Here is a 3945-nt window from a genome sequence, read left to right as displayed (position 1 = left end):
TTTTAAATATCTTTAATAAAATTATTTTGCCACTGTGTGAGGGGTGTGGGGGGGGGGGTGGGGGTGGGGGTGGGGGGAGGTGGGAGATGAATTAGAAGGTATTTTGGGGTTGTGGTGCATTGTACATTGGAAGGGTAACTTTATTAGCGTGTGCCCATATTATCATTTAACAAACAAAAAAAATCAGAAATAAAAGGAAGCAGTGGATTGTCAGGTTTGTTTTCTATATGGATTAAAATAGAAATTTGGAAAGAAAAGATCTAAACTAACAGCTCCTAATAATATATATAATTGAAGTAGCCTATGCTTAATTATTTATTATTTTGTGGTAGGAGAACAATAAAAAGACTTAATTGCTATATTTATTGTGTGTATAGGCGGGATAAATAAAACCTAGCTCTGGATAAATTAATAGAGCATGTCTTAATCTAAGACAGAAACTAATCTTGTTAAAATTCTTAACATTAATAAGAAGTAAATAGTATCACAATATATTTTTCATTTGGAAAGTCGTGTTCATTTTATCACAAAAATGTTTTGGTGAATGACTCGATAAATTGAGAGCCAGAATAATCTCTATTTATAATGAGAAATATATATATGTATAGATAATTGAATCTCCTAACAAATAAATATTTGTTATCCATGAGATAAGTATAACAAGAGTCCTAATATACACCCTCTCAATCTGGACCGGTAGAGATGAAATTCAGATTGTCACGCAGAAGACAAAATCGATATGAAGGTAATCCTTTCATAAAAAATCAACAAGTTGTGAGTGAGTGGGCACATATTGAACAACAAGGTCACCTTGAGCAACTTTGTCACGTACATAGTAAAAATCAACATTAATGTGCTTTGAGTGATCATGGAACATTGGTTACGTGTTTCTAGGTTTGTTTCGAGAAATAAGAGTCAAGGTGAAACAACTAATGAAGATTATGAGTGACAGTAAGTCTAGAATACAAATTTCATCTAATCCAATCTTTTACGAAAAGACACCTCCCCAGCCAAAATAGAATCGACCACTATGACTGCTAGGAACCTTGAGTTCGATGTAAGGGATTATCTACATGTATCCTTAATAACGAGTTGATTGAGGCACACAGATTGAGAAGCAAGTTGAGTTCCACCACCAACAGTACCAACCTTAATGCATGGCATAGTGATGGATACATGAAGATCTTTCCCATCATTGATGGCCTCCATCATGGTAATACAATGATCTCTCTCTATATTTTGTGCTCATATCTCTATTGCTGTGAACTGGATTCAAGGGAATGGAAAGTCAGTTCTATGCAAAGCAACGATTACTGGTGAAGTAGTTGAGAAGGTATTGAAAACCTCTATATCTGGCCTTGTAGAGCTGAACACCATCAAGAATCTTACTGACGCTGCTACTGTCGGAGCTCTTTGTGGGTCTAATGCCCATGTTGCTAATATCATCTCTGCCATTTTCATAATCACTGGGCAGGACCCGACACAAAATTATATAAGAAAGTGGGAGAGGCAATATTAAAAGCGTGGTTATTAAACCCACCAAGAGCTCCAACAATAGAAGAGTTGATAAGATTCTTGATCGTGTTCAGCTCTACAAGGCCAAATACAGAAGTTTTCAATACTTTCTCGACTATTTCACCAGTAATCACTGCTTCACATATAATAGACTTTCCATGCCATTGTATCCCGTTCAGAAAAACAGAAATATGAGTACAAAATATAAAGAGTTATCATTGTATTACCATGATGGAGGCTATTAATGATGGGAAAGATATTCATGTATTCGCCACTATGCCATGCATTGAGGTTGATATTATTAGTGGTGGGACTCAACTTGATTCTCAATCAGCATGCCTCAATCTACTTGGTGTTAAGGGTGTAGGTAGAGAGTCCTTTACATCGAACTCAAGGCTCCCGACAGTCATAGTGGTCGGTTCTGTTTTGGCTGGGGAACTGTCCTTCTATGAAAAATTAGATTAGATGCAATCTGCAGGTAGAGATGCTGGAAGAGATAGAGAAGTCATTAGAGAGGTAGATATAACTGGTACAACAATAGAGGATGCAAAGGCGGTGGTACTATATATGGACACAGATTGAGAAGCCATTATTTTTCTAAAAAAATAAAATAAACATTGATGGAGATTGACGGAAGATAAGAAAAGAAAATAGAGAGATTGGATAGTAACAGTTTTAGGAATATAGATTCTTGTGCGGTAAACTATCGTATCCTATTAGAAAAGAAATATGAGTGATCAAGTAAACTAAACAAAAGAATTCATGTTATAGTAGTTGTAATTACAATATTAGAATCCAAGAAAGCTGAAGGAAGATGGGTGTAGTAAAGTGATAAAAGGATTTTCTGGCAAATCTGATACCATAAGAATGTTTTGGTGAATGGTTCGATGAATTGAGAGGCAGAATAGCCTCTACTTATAATGAGAAATATAATGTATGGATAATTATATCTCCTCACGGATAAGTATTTGTAATCCATGAGATCAGTATAACAAGAGTGAAAAAGTCAAAGAATTGAACATGAGGATAATGTAAGAATATAATAGGTAATCAAAATATTAAGAGGAATAAATAATACGTTGAACTTAGCCATCAAATTAAAGTTTTACCATATAAACACCCTAATAGATAAGTCTTTGTTATCCATAAGATAAGTATAATAAGAGTCCTCATAGACACATGAAGTGGAAAAAGTCGAAGAATTGAACATGAGGATAATATATGAACATAAGAGGTAATCACAATATTAGTAGGATTAAATAATATGTTGAACTTAGCCGTCAAATTAAAACGTTACCTATAAACACCCTAATAGATAAGTATTTTTTATCCATGAGATAAGAATAACAAGAGTCCTAATAGACACATGAAGTGGGAAAAGTCGAAGAATTAAATAGTCGATAATGTATGAACATAATGGGCAATCACAATATTAATCGGAATAAATAATACATTGAACTTAGCCATCAAATTAAAGTTTTACCATATAAATAACCTATTAGATAAGTATTTGTTATCCCATGAGATAAGTACAACAAGAGTCCTAATCGGCACATTTATTTAAAAAAATCGATTTGAACATGAGGATAATGTATGAACATAATAAGTAATAATAATATTAATAGGAATAAATAATATGTTGAACTTAGCCATCAAATTAAAGCTTTACAGTATAAACACCCTAACAATTTGCATGCATATATATCATGAGCTATCCGTTTGTAAAGGACTTAATTTTTTTCTTTTTTTGATTCTTAATTAGTTGTAACAGCAGAACAAGACATAGGATTCTGATTTCTGGCCTATATTTTTAAAGCCGTTGGTTCATATAGTAAAATTTTGTTTTGTAAAAGTGATGTTTTGGCATATATTCAAAGTGGTGGACGATGTAACATTTTTTCCTTTCACAATTCCACTAATCAACACCGAAATTGTTTTACCATGTGGGCAGAGTTAAAAGGCAAAGAAAGGGGAACCCGATTCCATCATTATTATAATATTCCTTTCCTGTCTGATGTTGAATTATCGATGTACAAAGTAGATATTAATCATTATTACAATGTTCTAAAGAATTTTATAATTTGAGTGCCCAAATGGTTTCTAAATTGATGAAATGTGCAAATCAGTTTTGACCTTGTGGCTTTTATTTTGGTCCAAAACAAATGGGTCATCACTTGAGAAAATCTAACTTTGGAGTCTGAACCCAAGTTGGGTAGGGAAAGTGCGCACGGATATGTAGTTTTGATTTCATTGTTGAAGTTATGCTCGAAGTTTATAAATTTGTGCATGTCTATCACTTCATTGTTACTTACACTTTAATATCTGATGTTACTCTCGTAAAGTTAACCTATGACCAGTTCTAAAGTTTAGTTATTTTTGCTTTTATATGTCTATTTTAATGATTTTTGCTATATATGGCTAAAGTTGATT

General features: G+C 33.2%; 1 pseudogene; it reads right to left on the bottom strand.

Moving 5' to 3' along the window:
* Positions 1 to 697: 697 nt before the first annotated feature.
* On the bottom strand, positions 698 to 1703 carry LOC124896239 (annotated as a pseudogene).
* Between the last annotated feature and the right edge of the window lie 2242 nt (positions 1704 to 3945).

The sequence above is a fragment of the Capsicum annuum genome, chromosome 2, assembly GCF_002878395.1.
Source record: "Capsicum annuum cultivar UCD-10X-F1 chromosome 2, UCD10Xv1.1, whole genome shotgun sequence".
NCBI lineage: Eukaryota > Viridiplantae > Streptophyta > Magnoliopsida > Solanales > Solanaceae > Capsicum > Capsicum annuum.
This window is presented reverse-complemented; position numbering and strand designations above follow the sequence as displayed.